The following is a 17,854-nucleotide window of genomic DNA, read 5'->3' on the forward strand; positions in this document are numbered from 1 at the left end:
TGACAGAGGATAAAATGGTTGGATGGCATCACCGACTCAATGGGCATGAGTTTGAGTAAGCTCTGGGAGTTGGTGATGGACAGGGAAGCCTGGCGTGCTGCAGTCCATGGGGTTGCAGAGTCAGACATGACTGAGTGACTGAACTGAACTGACATTTTCAGAAAATATAAACTCATTTTCTACGTTTTTCCACTCCTCCATTTCATTTCCAGCTCCCTACTGTTTGAGGCAGATGCAATGTGACTAATTAATATGCAGAATAGCTACCTAGTAAGTACAAATGCATTATGCTTGGAGCTGGTATAAGATAAGGTCCTTGTTCACAACAGAATGCCAATCTGACACAACATTCAACTATTACTGCATGTAAAGCTCACTAGTGCAGTTAGTGACACATAGAAATGGTAGCCATTTTATGTAGCACAGTAAACAATATGTTTATAAAAAATGATGGGAGTAACAGGCAGTAAAAGTTCTAGGCACTCTGAGAAGAAACAAGTGTTTTCATTTTTTTCCCATCCTACATTTACGGATATACTGCCACATCCCTCCCGATCCGTATCACTGCTGAAAAAAATGTTTGCATTTTGCCTGCAGGGACATTTGGCAATAGCTGTAGACATTTTCATCTGTCACAACTGGCAGGGGGTCCTACTGGTATCTAGTGAGTAGATATTAGAAATGCTGCTGAACATCTTCTAATGCACAGGACAGCCCCTCACAATAAAGAAATATCCAACCCCAAACGTCAACAGTGCCAAGGATGAGAAACCCAGGTGCATGGCATCATGTCACGACAGTGCGCTGCTTCACATGAAGAAAGAACTAAACTTTACTGAGTACCTGCCATGAGTAAGGTAAGAGCTAGCGCTTCACATATATCACGTAACTCTCAAAATAATTCTGAGAAATACTATCCCAGATGAGAATACTGAGGTTTGTAGAGAGGATGGCATCCCCTTAGATGGACAGAGTAATGTCAGCTAATCTGACTCCACTATGATTTAATCACTTTCTAAGCCACAGAAGTGATTTTCCTCCTGGGCTCACAACTTTAATACAGCATCTTAGCTCCAGATCTCCTGAATGTTCAGGTTGGAGGCAGTCTGCCCTTAGTATAGCCTGAAAACTGGAACAGGATTGTGACAATACACAGTACTTAAGAGAGTTCTTCCGAGACAATTAAAAGTAAAGGTAAAAATACCAGACGTTAATGCAAATGGTATTTGTCTTTTGCTTTGTTTTGCTTTAAACATCTCCTTTGATCAAGTTCAAAGGCTAGAAGGAGAATAAAGAGATTCTCTCTGAAACATGCCCATAGAAAACACCATTCTCACTAATGGTATGATGAAAGTATAAAATTAAGGTATATTGAAATGCTCCTTCAATGCTTCCTCCCTACATTAATTTAGTCATTCATTAAAAAAACATTTAGGCCTACTATGTGTCAGTTGCCAAAAACACCAAAGTGCCTAAGAACGATGCGGTGCTTGTACTCACAGAGCTGACAGTTGTAGCAGATTGAAAGCAACAACCAAAAATTCTTTGCAACTCCACTTGACAAAAGGAAAAATCTATTTCTCCATCCTTTGAATCTTGGTAGGCCTCTTACTTACTCTGACAGAGTAGACAGAAGTGTGAGCTGTAAATGCAGACTTCAAGGCCTGGCAATGACCATTCTGCTCTCTTTAAACACAGCTGCCCTGTGAGTAAGCCTGGGCCCTCCCACTGGGGGACAAGAGACCACACAGGGAGCAGTGAGGGGACATACAGGCTGAGGACCCCTAGACCATACAGCACCAGCGAAGCAGCCAGAAGTTTTCAGAGATCCGAAGATGACCTGGACAGCCTCACTAATTGAAACAAATAAGAAATGCTTGTATCTTAGCTTTGTGGTAATTTTTTGTTTTTATGCAGCAAAGGCTAACTAATGCAACAGTTTAGTAAGTCGGAAGGCAGGCAAAAGCAATGCAACATAAGTGTCACAGGAAATGGAGGGCATGTGGGGCATAGGTTAGGTAGATTATCTTGGTAATTTGGTAGTTACACTTTGTTAGGGTCTTAGACCACCCCCTTTGTACTCATTTTACTTGTTGGCCTATTCAGTTTCCAAGTGAACAAAAGGAACAAGGACAATAGGCAAAACCAGCAGAGTATAAACAGAAATAAAATTAGTACTGTTGAAACCTTCAAAATATAAATATTAATAAACTCCTGCTAGCTTTAAGCAGATACAATTATGTGCCAAGTCACGTCAGTTGTGTCTGACTCTTTGCGACCCCATGGCGTGTAGCCCACCAGGCTCCTCTGTTCATGGGATTCTCCAGGCAAGAATACTGGAGTAGGTTGCCATGCCCTCCTCCAGGGGATCTTCCCGAAATAGGGACTGAACCCATTATAAAACAAATTAATAATGTTTTTAATCCTTTTAACTCTCTACTTCTTGTTATTTAGTTGCTAAGTCATGTCTGACTCTATTGCAAACCCATGGACTGTAGCCCACCAGGCTCCTCTGTGCATGGGATTTTCAGGCAAGAATGAATACTGGAGTGGGTTCCCATTTCCTTCTCCAGGGGATTTTTCCGACCCAGGGATCAAATCCACGTCCTCTGCATTGGCAAGTGGATTTGTTATTGCTCAGCCGCTGCTGCTGCTGCTAAGTCGCTTCAGTCGTGTCCGACTCTGTGTGACCCCAGAGACGGCAGCCCACCAGGCTCTCCCGTCCCTGGGATTCTCCAGGCAAGAACACTGGAGTGGGTTGCCATTTCCTTCTCCAATGCATGAAAGTGAAAAGTGAAAGTAAAGTCGCTCAGTCGTGTTCGATTCTTAGTGACCCCATAGACTGCAGCCTACCAGGCTCCTCTGTCCATGGGATTTTCCAGGCAAGAGTACTGGAGTGGGGTGCCATTGCCTTCTCCAAACTCTCTACTACCTAACACCAAATTTGTCATTCCTAGGGTAATGAGCCTCATTGCTTGACTTTCCAGTTTTTGCCAATATATCATTCTCTCATGCACTCAGGGCCAAAAATCCGTCAACTTTTTCTCCTTTTCCCTTTGCCTATCTCACACATATCCAGTCAATAATCAATTTCTGTTGATTTTTTTTCTATATTATTTCCTGTATCTGCCCCTCCTTTCCACATTCCTTTCACTGTTACATTCCAGTTAAACTTTCACCACCTCACCTCTGAGTGACAATGATAGCCTCCATTATTCTCCTTTATTGTGGTGTTTTTTTCTTCCTTAAGCATCTTTCACATTATTGCCTTATTTCTTAAAAGACAAAGTCGAAAGTACTCAGCCATTCACCATATCACACTAAAAGCATCATCTTAACAGATTCTTTTTTTTTTTTTAAGAGGTAATGCTTATCATATAATATGCTGAGTGGTTGAGGGTTTTCACTACATCCCTACCAAAACCTTCTATGAGAGGCAGACTGATCATTCAAAAATGCCTTGCTGGATTTGTACACCTATAGTTAATTCATGTTGATGTATGACAGAAATCAAAGCAATATTGTAAAGCAACCATCAATCAATTAAAAATAAGTAAATATATTTTTTTAATGCCTTGTTGGGTGTCCCTGATGGCTCAGTGGTAAAGAATCACCTTCCAATGCTGGTGATATGGGTTCGATACCTGGTCAGGAAGATCCCACAAGCCTTGGAGTAACCAAGCCCGTGCGCCACTATTGAGCCCATGCTCTAGAGCCTAGGAGCCACAACTCAACTACTGAAGTCCATGCGCCCTAGAGCCCTTGCTCCACAAGAGAGGCCACTGCAACGAGAAGCCCACGCACAGCATTGAAGAGTCACCCCCAGCTCTTCAACTAGAGAAAATCCCACATAGCAACAAAGACCTAGCACAGCCAAAAAATTACAAAAAAATTTTTAAACGCCTTGCTCATTTTTATCTTGTGTTATTCGTTCACAGTATGCCCTGCATCCTACTTTAGGAAAACCTCCTTTCCTACTTAAATATTGCCCACTTCTCAAGCTTCTACTCAAATACAACCTTTGCCAAGAAACCCTGTATTTCCCCTGTAACCTATAGCTCTACAGGGCACGTTCAAGGGCTATAATACTTCTGTGTATTGATTACTTCACACTTGACAACATACTATTCTACTCTTTATCTTTTTTTTTTATAGATACCTAAAAATAGATATGGGCTTCCCTGGTGACTCAGTGGTAAAAGAATCCACCTGTCAATGCAGGAGATGCAGGTTTGATCCCTGGGTTGAAAAGATCCCCTGGAGAAGGAAATGGCAACCCACTCTAGCATTTTTGCCTGGGAAATCCCATGGATAGAGGAGCCTGGCGAGCTATAGTCCAAAGGGTTGCAAGAGTCGAATATGCCTTAGTGACTAAACAACAACAACAAAAATAGATAAGAGTTCTGCTTCTTTGTATTGCCAAATTAGTAAATAAATATTTTTAAAAAGAAATTTTGCATTAATGGAAATAAACAGTGCAATTTCAGATTTGTCCAAATGTGAACTTTTGGTTCCAGTCATGACAGAGAAACAATTACTAAACTTTCCCCCGTTGCCATAATCAAATGTAAAAGCTACACAAAATACCCAAAGCAATAATTTAAGTCACTGGACAAGAAACAGTATAAGACAATATACTGTTAGAGAATGGAAACACTTGAGGTGTGCTCCAAATTCATGTTTGACTGAGGGTGTGTTCCAAACTATGACATAAGGAAATAGAGCCCCAACAGAGAGCAGCAATCTCACTGGGAAGAGTTTCAGAGAGGAGAGAGATACACAGAGAAAGAGGCTCATAAATCTGCATAGGAGTCACTTCCGGCCATTGGCCAAATACTAAACTGTGCTAGTGAAGGACAAGATTCTGCAAAGTCTACTAGAAAACAGCTGCTGGAGATCCACATCCAGACAAGGGGGAACAAGAATAAGCTGAACTGAGATTCCAGAGGTTCCTGGGACTTCTGAGAGACTCCAAAGCTCCAATCATCTAGGGTGAAGAGATATCATTTAACAATCTTAACACTCAGCTGTGACCTCATAAGACCATGCAATGAGAGTAAGGGACATATCTTAGAATAAGGGTTACTCTAAACCCATCTTAATAAAACCCAGTGATCCATGAGCAAATTTATTGCCTGTTACAACAAAATTCAACAACCTTTAAATGAAAACAAAGATCCATACTCTCTACAATGTGGTGTTCGCAATGTACAACAAAAAATGACAAAATATGCAAAGAAGTAGGAAAATATGACCCAGAAGAAAAAATGACACAAATGATGAAATTAGCAGCCAATGCCTTTAAAACTGCCAATAGCAGTATGTTCAAGAATGTAAAGGGAAACATGGATACAGTGGATAAACAGGAGACCTTGGCATAGAAATTAAAACTATTAAAACAGAAAATCAATAAAATCCTAAACTGAAATGAAATTTCACTAAGTGGAATTAGAATACTGAGCAATGTAGAAGGAAGAATCAATAAACTTGAATAATGGTCAATAAAAAACTAGTCAAAGTGAAGCACAGAGGGAAAAAGCAGAAAAAAACACTTTCAGTGACTTATGAGACAACATATATGTGTAATATATGTGTAATTTAGAGTTCCAAAATGAGAAAAAAGAGAGAAAATATATTTGAATAATGCTGGAGAGCTTTACAAACTTGATTTAAGAAAAATGAATCCACAATTCAAGAATCTCAAAAAAACCCATGTTGGATAAAAACAAAACCATGGTCAGTCATATTACACCCAAACTGTTAACAACTAATGATACAAAAAATCCTAAAAGTATATAGGGATAAGAAGGAACAATGGTAAGTATGACAGCTGATTTCTCGTCAGAAACAATGATGAAAGTGCTGAAAGGAAAAAACCAAATCAGTGAAAAACTCTATATTCAGCAAAAATATCCTTTAAAAATAAAAAGTGAAATTGACGTTTTTCAAATAAACAAGAGCTGAGAAAATCTGTCGTCAGCAGGTCTGCTAAAAGATATGTTAAAGAAAGTTCTTCGTGCTGAAGGGAAATGGTACCAGATGGAAACCTGGACCTACATGAAAGAATAAAAAACACCAGAGGTGCATAATAGGTGGGTAAGGATAAGAATTCTTTCTTGTTTGTTATTCAAAAGAAACACTACATTTTGGGGTTTATAACCTTTGCAGAAGTAAACAGCGTAACAACACAGAAGGGAAGAGGACAAATGGAAGTAAACATGTATCAAATTCTTACATTACATGTGACATGTTATAGTATTAATTCATGGTAGACTCAGGAATGCATACTATAATCCCGAAAGCAACCACTTGAAAAATAACCAATGAAGGAGATAAAAATGGAACTTTAAAAGTAACCCTGATTTATTCAAAAGATGGTAGGAAAGGAGGGAAAAGAGAATAAAGAACAGATGGCACAAATGGATAACAATTAAGCGAGACAATAGGCTTAAGCCCAACCATATCAAAAATTACATTAAATAGAAATAGACTAGAGTCAACCGCACAAAAACAGAGATTGACTGTTGGACACAAAAGCAAGACTCAGGTATAAGTTTGCATAAGAATTACAGCAGCACGATTTACAACAGCTAGGACACGGAAGCAACTTAGATGTCCACCAGCAGATGAATAAAGAAGTTGTAGTACATATATACAAGAATGGAATATTACTCAGCCATAAAAAGGAATGCATTTGAGTCAGTTCTAGTGAGGTGGACGAACCTAGAGCCTGTTGTACACAGTGAAGAAAGTCAGAAAGAGAAAAACAAATTTCGTATACTGACACATATATATGGAATCTAGAAAAATGGTGCTGATGAACCTAGGTGCAGGACAGAAGTAGAGATGCAGACGTAGAGAACAGCCTTTGGACACAGTGGGGGAAGGGGGTGGTGGGACGACTTGAGAGCAGCACTAACATATATACACCACTATGTGTGAAACAGACAGCTAACGGGAAGCTGTTGTACAGGCACGGGGAGCTCAACCTGGCGCTCTGTGACAACCTAGAGGGATGCGCTGGAGTGAGGGGGGGGGGTTCAGGACGGAGGAGACATATATGTACTTCTGGCTGATTCATGTTGTTGTATGGCAAAAGCCAACACAATATTGTAAAGCAATTATCCTCCAATTTAAAAAAAATTAAAAAGAATTACACTTCAATATTAAAGACTGAGTTTAAAAGTACAAAGATGGAAAGTTATGCCAGTTACACCATGGAAATACTAAATGCAAAAAAGCAGGTTGTTTTAAAATATCATATACAGTAGACTTCAAGAGAAGAATGACTACCAGGGACAGAGAGGAACATTTCATAAAATGAAGAGGCAGATCATCATGGAGAAATAATATTGTAAGGTATATGTACATATTCACAGAGCTTCAAGATACATGAAGTAAAAAGTGGCAGAACTAAAAGAAGTGGAAATGTCTACAATTATAGTTAAGATTTTTAACACTCTTCTCTCCATAATTAATAAAAGCAAATCAAGAGGACATCAGTAATTTTCGTAGAAAATGTAGGAACACCACCTTGAGCTGCATTAACCTAAAGGCACATACAGTAGAGAACATTCAATGAACGACTGCAGAATACACGTTCGAGTACACATGGAACAGTCACCAAGAGAGACTATCTGTCGGATCATAAAACAAGTCTCGATAAATTTCAAAGAAGGAAAAGCACACAAAATATATTATTCAGACACAATGAAGTTAAGTTAAAAACTAAGAACAGAAAGATATCTAGAAAATCCTCAAACATATATAATTAACTCAAGATGTTAAATTGGAGGTGTGCCTTAGAATCAATAAGCATAGCAAATACCACCTCATTCCCCTGTATGAAAGCAGCATCTAAATCCTCACTGTATCTTGTCCACTGCAATCATGGGGGAGAAGGATTTTCTGAGAGAAGTGATTAGAATGAATTCCAACGCTTTCTGTAAGAAACAAATCTTTGCCTCTGGTGTTTTCTTAATCATAAATGACTGAAATGTATAGGATCAAAAATGTTTTGGACATTTCTGAATATTGTACTTAAATGCCAGGTATATCAAATGGCTGGAGGAGGGCATGGCAACCCACTTCAGTATTCTTGCCTGGAGAATCCCCATGGACAGAGGAGCCTGGTGGGCTACAGTCCATGGGGTCGCAAAAGTGTCAGACACGACTGAGTGACTAAGCACATATAAAATGGCAGATCCATTCCAAGAAACATTTCTTATTGTTTGCACTACAGCAGGATAAAATCTGGTGAAAATAAATTTGGGTAGCTAGAGAAGTTCTCTAAAAATTATCATAAATTATCTAAAACCTTTCATGTTATAACTGAAGTCACTCATGAAGTCAGCCATTTCCACATTAAAACCAACTGAATAGACTTAGTCCAAGTTTAAGGTCTTTCACACAAGTGGCATAAATAAGGGATTTGACTTACTGGACTTTGTTCTGCAACTTTTTGCTTCCACATTTCTATTTCTACAGATTTCTTCCTCCCTGAAACTAGAGTATGATGGGGGTGGAGGATGCATGTCTGTACAGAGCACAGAGGCTTCTTAGGACAGTGAAATATATCCTCCTGGATGATCCCATGATGATGGACACTTGTAATTATACACCTGTCCAAACCCACAGAATGCACACAGCGAGAATGAACCATAATGTACACTTCGGACTTTGGGTGATTATGATATGTTAATGTTGGTTCAATGGCAACAAATCCACTGCTGTGGTAGGAAACGCTGATTATGGGGGAAGCTATGCATGTGTGGGACAGGCAGTACATGGTAAATCCCTGGTTTTCCCCTCAATTTTGCTGTAAACCTTAAACTGCTCTAAAAAACTAAAATTATAATAAAAATAGAGTATGACCAAATTTTAATTTCATGTATGGCCTTTGTCTTGAGTACTATTATGGAGTATTTATATTTGCAAATGGAGGAGGAGGAGACTTCACGGATTACGAATTACAGATTAATGTTGTTTTTTTAAATTTTTTTGGCCATGCTGTGTGGCATGTGGGATCTTAGTTCCACAACTAGGGAGACAAGGGATCAAACCTGTGCCCCCCTGCAGTAGAAGCACGGAGCCCTAACCACTGGACCACCAGGGAATTCCTAAGACATTAAAAATATTCTTTTGATCAAATTTAGAGAAACTGATCACATTTTCTTAAACCTGATAACTTTAGTTTGGATTTTCATTTTTTACTAATTCTCCAATATCAATAAAAATATGTCCTATGTTTTAAGAGAAAAGGATTCATCATGTGAACCAGCAATACTTGCTTCTTTGCATATGGTGACAACTGTCCTAAGAGGGAGAAAATGGTTTCCTCAAAGAAAAAAATCATAACCACCTTCCAAATACATACATATAATGACTTGCAGGCACCAAAATCAGGCCTTATACGGGGACTGTTCACTTCTAGAGTCTTGATAAGAAGGTCTTTTCACAATGACCACTCCTGTAGATAAACCCTTCAATATATGCAGATGTCAGTATACAAAGTGAGCAGAGGGGGAAAAGGTTAACCACCCTCTCTTCTATGTCTGAAAAGATCAGATGCAAATATTTCTTTCTCTCACGTCTCTTTGTCAGTGATCTTGAATACATGGCAATAAACAAAATATTTACTCAAACTCATAAATGACAAATTAGTGTGAAAATGTGATTTGCTTTATGTTTTTATTTATATATTTTGTTTAGTGAGGACAATCTGAAATGAACTGCCTTTAGGGCTTTTAACCATAGGAGAACTCAACTTTTGTGAATCTCACTGTTAGCACCTGGAATTAATGAAATCATTCAGTCAACTCTCAATTGTATGTGGATGAATGAGTCATGAAATCAACATATATGTAATCCAACAGTCATTAGTGAAACCTTTTAAGAATCTTGACTAAGAAGGAGCAGAAAGGGGGCTTTTGGTATGCTAGTAATCTTCTATTTAACATTAAATGGGTTCACTTTGAGATAATTCATTAAATCCATACCTTTGTGATTTGGGCAGTTTCTTAGTTATGTGATTTTCCCATTTTTAAAAAGCTATTATAAAAAATTTTTTTTAATGAAAACACTATATGATCTAATAAGCTCCATGAAGTCATGTATTTGTCTTGTTCAACATTACATTCCCAGTGTACCTGGCACATAGGAAGGACTCAACATATATTCAAAAGAATTAATGGTTAAAAAGAAATTCTACAACACACAAGTGAAAGAGCTGAGTTAAAAAGCAAAGGTTCTTTTTCAGAGTGATTAACTTTTCAACGCTCTTAACTTCCTCTTTTTGGTTTTCCTGGGTGTTCTTTTCATATCTCCAAAACCATGCTTATATCTTTTTTCTTAGTTGATCAAGTTCAGACCTTGTGTTCTTGCTATGAAAGATGAGGACTCAGCTCTTACCACTACCATTTTCCTATCTTCTTCCTCCAGATATAGCTATAATTATTGAGAGCTTGAACCAATTCAGAATCAAAATACTGAAGTTTACATTCAACTTCTGTGTCATGTTTGCCTTCAATTCCTTTGGTGATAGGAGCATTGAGTAAAGAATAATTAACAACAAAAAGATGCAACTCCAGAACACCTGAATGTCAGGAAGAAGCTGGACTGGGACCATAAATGATAACTCAGAATACAAAAATAGAGAGCTCCTCATATTATCCTCATATGACAATCAAGAATTGTCTTCGTACCTTCTCACATGCATCTTCCTTAAGTTGACCTATCTCAATAAAGCAAGAAAATTGGAAATCTTTCAACAGTACTATTACAAAGGAAAAAATAATTTGAGGGAGATGCTTAGTCTAACCTTTTTTTTTTTTCTTTTGGAGAGAGAAAATGAAGCCCAGAGAAATTAATTTGCCCCAAGTCACACAGCTTGTCAATAGCAGTCTACCAATATTTGGCTAGTTATTTACTTATTCAATCAGCAAACTTACCGGGTGGTGTGCAAATAAAAAGCAAGATGAAACCCCTGCTGTCAAGATATCTTCTGTCTAGAAAGTATAGGAAGTCAAGAGTCCATGGACTGGGAGCACAAAAGTCTTTATGGGGAGGTCAGGGAGAATGGATACAGAAGGGACAGAGAAATGGTGATGTGTACATGATGCCTGAAGCCTGTGTAGTGAGTACAATGGCTAGGGAGGAAAGGGTACTCCTCACCCAGCGAGTGCATATCCAGAGGCATCCAAAATGAGAAAACATGGTGGACAGGAACTGAAAAGTGATCTGGATGACTTGAGAAACAGGATGGATGAGGAGTAGGGTTTTGAGGTGAGGGGTGCAGGAATCAGCTTGTGAAGACAATGGAGATTCATTTCAGAAATACAAAGATTGTGACATGATGAGATTCGCCCTTTAGAAAGCTGACTTTTATGCTGAAATGAAGGATGGACTAGAAGCAGGAGATTATGCATCAGGAGACAACACAAAAATGAAAGCTAGAGATTCAGTGAGGAAGGGATGGATTCTGGAGATGAGAGGAGGCTGAATTGATAGAATTTGGTGATGTACTGGTAGAAATGAGTGAGTGTTCATGAAGAATGGGTTCCTAGATTTCTGGCATGGGAAATCTACTGAGTGGGCCAACAACTGTATCCCCTAACGTGCTGGGAAAAGCAATGTGGTGGGTGGAAATGATGATAAATCTGATATTGGCATATTGATGGGGACATCCATGTAATGATACTTAAGTCCCTCAGCAATAAAATTATTTTCTGTGGCCTGCCTTGAATGAACGGACTCCTTCAGTTTAACACATACTTGGTAAGTATAGCACAACTGCCACCTGCTCCCCAACCACCCCCATTATGAATCTATTTCAACTTGGACTAATTCCTATTGGACCATTATGGTAGACTTTGTAAGAGAAATTGGAAACTTTCCCTGCCCATCATAAAAAAGAACTTCAAGGTAAATGACTGATAAGGCAATGTTTTAAAACAGTCAGGAAATACTAAAATTTTCCAAGCTGTGCTTATTCAGTTCAGTTCAGTCGTTCAGTCGTGTCCGACTCCTTGCGACCCCATGAACTGCAGCATGCCAGGACTCCCTGTCCATCACCAACTCCCAGAGTTCACTCAAACTCATGTCTATCAAGTTGGTGATGCCATCAGCCATCTCATCCTCTGTCGTCCCTTTCTCCTTCTGCCCCAATCCCTTCCAACATCAGAGTCTTTTCCAATGAGTCAACTCTTCGCATGAGGTGGCCAAAGTATTGGAGTTTCAGCTTTAGCATCAGTCCTTCCAAAAAACACCCAGGACTGATCTCCTTTAGAATGGACTGGCTGGATCTCCTTGCAGTCCAAGGGACTCTCAAGAGTCTTCTCCAACACCACAGTTCAAAAGCATCAACTCTTCGGCGCTCAGCTTTCTTCACAGTCCAACCATCACATCCATACATGACCACTGTGCTTGTTACATTTAGTTAAATGTCTAACACGGGAAACTGGGTAAACACATGGAGAAATCATAAAGGCGTTACATCAAATGACTGGTATGATATAGCACAGGAGCAAGGAAGTACAATTAACTGTTGTCAAAAACCATGCTTTTGATTTTAATCTCCCACATGTACTGAGGTCTGCTGAACACAACTGACTTCAGAATGTGGAAGAAATGACCATTTATTTCAATTAATCAAAAGGAGGATAAGCCATAGTGAAATATCTACAAAAAAGTTCTATTCAAGGACAACCTTTCCCTCCTTCCTTTCATTCTCACCTTCTTTTTCTCATCCATAATATATAGAATTTATCCTTTTCTCTGGAATTCTGATTCACTTTCTAGATTATTTTTATTTTTCACATTTAAGTAAAAAATAAAGTTCAAGATCTAATTTCATAGAGGATCCTCTCCTATACTTTATCTATGCTTTCATTATCCTTTGTTTTGGCCAAATTTTTCAACATTAAATTTAACATCTATTAACTTCATGTTTTCTCCTCTCTACTTTAAATGTGCTCTATATAAACAGGCAATTATCTGCCTTCCATCCTTCCATATTGTCTTTAACTTTATAAGTCACACAGGGGCTTATATTATATCAAGAGCATCACACCAGATGCTGTACATTTTTAGGGATTCTTTTCTTCTGACCTCAGGACCACACCTAGCCATTTAAAAGAAAAATACATTCTTTGTAAGTCTTAATGATCAAACACCAATAAATGGTTAACTTAGAAAATAAACCTACACCTAAGATAAGAACTAGTAGACAAAGTTCTTAAAACATCAATAAAACATGAGTCAAGGATTCAGGTTAAAACACTAAAAAAAAAAAAGTCATTTTCTCCATTCCTAAAATTCTTGTCTTGGAAGACATATTTTCCAAGACAATTAAGCAATTTATTTTCACTGTTCAAATGAACTGCAGGCTTGAACCTAGAACCAATGAATAGATTAGGGAATCTGTCATCACTTTTAATTTTTATTCAAGCTTAATATCATTAGAATTGATTTCTGGAGATAAAAATGAAGGATACATTTGCCCTGACACTGAAATATAGTTTGATGTGTTTAGTAAAACTACACAATAAATAGTAATAATAAAAATGATAATTTTGTAAAATAATTATTTTGACAAAGTTCATTTTAGCAATCAATTAGTTCCTTGATGTTAATTAAACTCTTACTATAGATGTATGCTTAACTTTATATAGGTTTTGTGTTTTTTTAGTTCAAGTTAGCAAAAAAAGAAAAATCTCATGTACAAGCACTAATGTAATAAATCTCATGTATCAAAAGGCTTAAATCTAAGAAAAACCCAACGTTTTATTTTCCAGTAGGAAATGTTTGAACTGTCCATATAATTTTTGACTCCTACAGTGAAGACTGTGACAACATTATAGCTCTGTGTTTTGTTTATGCCCAGAAGTTATGAAAAAAAAAAAAAAAACAATTCTGACTGATAGAGCTTTTGTAAAATTCTTTATGTCATATTCTTTAAAAAGGAGAGGAAGATAACTACCTGAGAAAATAAAAATTCCATAGTTTCAACTAAAAAGAAATTATATCCAATCTATACTGGCGAATATCTAACACTTTGTACTTACTGGTACACAGAAAGCACTCAACAACTGTTTGTTGAATGAAAGAATCCCATAAGTTTTGCTGTTTTGTTTGCTTTTTTTAAAAAAAGGCAGCTGTTTTCTGCAAAGAACAAAAAGTATACTACTTTATCTTGCTTTCTGGGAAGAAGTAAAAAACTAGTTCTTTATACCTAAATACCATATTCATATTCAAAGAGCATCTGAAATTCACTAGAACAATAATTTATTAAAAAGTACCCCGTATGGGTCAGAATAAAAACTGGTTGTAAGATTTTGGGCCTAATGATGAGATGTAAATGAAAAGTAAAAAGCCAATTTGTAATGGGGAATTAAACCATCTATTTCATTATTCTAATATCAAATAGGCAAGAAATTAATGCAGCTGAAACTTATACTACTGATAACTAAATCAATCAGTTACTATAAAAAAATACAAGAGAATAATAAAAAACTAATTTATTTTAAAATTTAAAATACGTTAAAATTTTTAAATACAATGATGTTTTTTAAGATTAATATTCTAAATGTAACAAATATTTTCACCCATAATCTACAATCTTGAAGAGTCTATACTCTTTAACAAATCATACTGTGTATCACTGTTGTGTAAAACTGCTTAGGTTTAATTTTAGTCAAGCAATAAGATTTCACTTCACAACTTATTTTCTAAGCTGTTAGTTGATGTTCAAGAGTAGGTCTACCAACTTCTCCTGAAAATATGAAAGCATATTAATTTTCATTCAGGAGCCCTCTCTTAAAACAACAGACACTAAAGGTATGAAACAATGTCGTCATTGTGAAAAGAATGTTACTTTTTTTTAATCTAACAGAGAGGCACTGGATACTAATTAATGAAATATTGCCAAGATAAGTGTCTTGGTACTATTATCTTAACTACTAACTCCACTAGATTATCTGGTTGAGAATATTAATCTTTTTTGATTGAAAAGGAAAAAACAAAAATCATGCTCGAGGAACTAAACTGACTTGCTAAACTATGTCCCAAGTCCCAACTTTCCTCTCTGAACATGAATGAATGCCTCTATCTTAAAAACTCTCAGTCTCCTAAGCAGTGACAGGGTCAACTAGGTATGTTTCTGATGACTTATTTGCTCACCTCTAAGAACACTCTAGGGGAATTTAGTATTTATGGGAGATACAAGACAGCAAATGAGAAGTCATTCCCAGAACGCAGGGTAAACGGCTTCAATGTGGTTTTCTGGTCACCAAGAAACAGCCGTCAATTAACTCTGATCAGACACAAATATAGATACAGCGGCAGCACGTTTAAAATCGTCCCCCAGCCTGAAAATTCTGTTCTTTCCCTTCCTCCTTCTCTTCTTAAAACATAAATCATGCCACCTTTATATGATTTATAGTATAAACAGAAAACCAATCAGCCAAACAAAACAACCCCCCTACTTAAAGGGAAATAAAAACTTTGCATAGCCATTGATTCTTAAGCACCCACTCCTGTTAATGTGGTTCCTAGTTAATAGTAGACTAGAAGAGTATAACCTGAATATTCCCTCTTACTGGTTAAACTACTCTGCATTTCCACATACATTTTCTACAGCAGTCATTTCTATGCTCAGAACAGCACTTCTACTAATAAGTTCTGAAAAAGATATTTTGACTACTTTATAAAAAATCTATACAGAAACTCAGACATCATTTTTTAAATGTATTGTTTCAAAATATCAACTACTGTTCTTACTTCTCCCAAGTTCAAACTAATTGAAGGTTATGAAGTAACCACTTCCCCCAGAAGCCAGAACTTTCACCTCTTCTGAACAGGGGAATACCTCTCATAAATTAGGTAAAAATAAGGGCTTGCTGATTGAATGATAGTCCAAGATTCCTGTAGCTGCCAATTCCTTATCGAGGCCTTCCATCTACCACAATGAGCAATCCCTGAAAGTTAAGTTAAGGTAGTAACTTTCTTCATCAGTTATCTGGAAGTCTGAAAGTAGTAGTAAAAACAAGCTCCATAGATACCAGTTTCTCAACTAGCGTCAATTTGTTCCAAGGAACATAACAAGAGAAATATGAGGACCGTGATCACTAAATCTGAAGTTCTGCCTATTTCGGACCAACTGAGCTTTCATTAAGGGCAACTCAGTCATTACAGATGATCTTGTTTAAGAGGTAGAAGAAGGAAGTACAAAGATCAAAGGAGTGCTTACAAAGGGGAACAACTATTTTTGTACCTATACTCCAGTATTTACTAACGAATTTGAAAAACAGGGGCATTTATTCAGCCCGTGTAAATGCCAGCTGCAGGACATAAGATAAAATTGAAAGTTTAAAACAAAGATAACAGATTTTCAAATGCCACCAACCCCTAATTGGATTAGGGCATTTTCCTGAAAAAGTCTTTCAAAGTTAGAAGTGGTTTTCTGTTCACAGCAAGCAGTATTTCACTGCCAGCATTAAATCTACACATAATGAGTCTTTCTTTGTGTTCACATTTGCCCAGTAGGCCCTGGCTTAGGAAGACATTTTATCTAAATAAGCTCCAGAGGGCTTTGAGGAGTTGCAGGTATGTCAATACGGATAAGTAAATTCAGGAGATCTCTGTTTGCTTTATATGTTCTTCTCACTTTAGCAATTTAATTACATTATAAATCAATCTCTCTTTATTTCCTATCTTCTGAAGTTCATAAGCTCAAAAAATGCTTTGCTTTAAGTTATTTATATGATTTCTTTAGCACATCAAACAGTAAAAGGATTCATCTCTAGAAAGCACAATGTTAAAATCAGGAAAACAACATGCTTCAGCTGAGGGCTTTATTTTAATCAGATCCCCTTTTAAAAGTTCTAGCAAACACAAATGCAATTTAAACTACTCAGGAATATTCAATTGAGGTATTTTGCCAGAAAAATAAGCACTGAATACCTCAATCCTAAGCTTCAGTGTTTACCAAAGATCACTAGTTTGTAGAGGAGCCATTTCTATGCCAGAGTTATTAAATGTTTTAGTAATACCATAGTCATTCTCCCAGATTACGGGCTTTATAACAAAATCCTTAAGTTAAATATAGTTTAGTTAGCTGCAATGATGAAAAACCCTACTTAACAAAGTCCACGAAAAGATCTTAAATCTTGATAATCAACACGGTCAACCAACCAACCAATCATCCTACAAACAACTTTCCTAATTTACTACCGTAAATTAATGAGAAATTTTACCTAGCATTGATTCTCATACAACACTCCCGGTAATTTCATTACTGTTCAACCTATAGACTAAAAGAACACAATCTGAACATTTACTCTATTGGTTAAAATACTCTGCATTTCCAGATACACGGTCTACCGCAGTCATCTGTATGCTCAGAACAGCACGTCTACCGACAAGTTCTGAAGATGAGAAAGATAATGTTTTGACTTCTTTATCAAAAATGCATACGAAAACGCAGCTATTTTTAAAATGTATTATTTTAAAATGTCACAATAGCTTTGTTTATATCATTTTTGTTTTAGAAGTCATGCACAACACATGGTCCAAGTGTTTTACATAATCAGACTGTCTCAAAAGTGTCCTAAGTGGGTATTTCGCTTTCAAATGCCAGTCCCTGTAGGATCAGTACCAGGCCCTCCTTATTTTTTGAAAGGTACACACAGGTCCTGGTTGGGGGTGGGGTGGTGTGTGAGAGAGTGTGAGTGAACTGGGGGCTTCTTTCGGAAGTAGGAGTTCAGGAATAAAGCTGTCCGATCAATCTGGGGGAGCCGGGGAGGGCTTTCCCAGCTGAAAGGACTGACATGCACTTCTGCTTTCATTTCATGAAACG

The 17,854-nt window shown here is 37.3% G+C and overlaps 1 protein-coding gene across 1 annotated transcript in view; it reads right to left on the bottom strand.

Annotated features, from left to right (window-relative positions):
• Nucleotides 1-17,854, bottom strand: part of NFKB1 (nuclear factor of kappa light polypeptide gene enhancer in B-cells 1) — a 123,269-nt gene that overhangs the window by 104,723 nt on the left and 692 nt on the right. The gene's annotated exons all lie outside the window — the stretch shown is intronic.

Source organism: Bison bison, unplaced genomic scaffold, assembly GCF_000754665.1.
Source record: "Bison bison bison isolate TAMUID 2011002044 unplaced genomic scaffold, Bison_UMD1.0 scf7180017864263, whole genome shotgun sequence".
NCBI classification, from domain to species: Eukaryota; Metazoa; Chordata; class Mammalia; order Artiodactyla; family Bovidae; genus Bison; species Bison bison.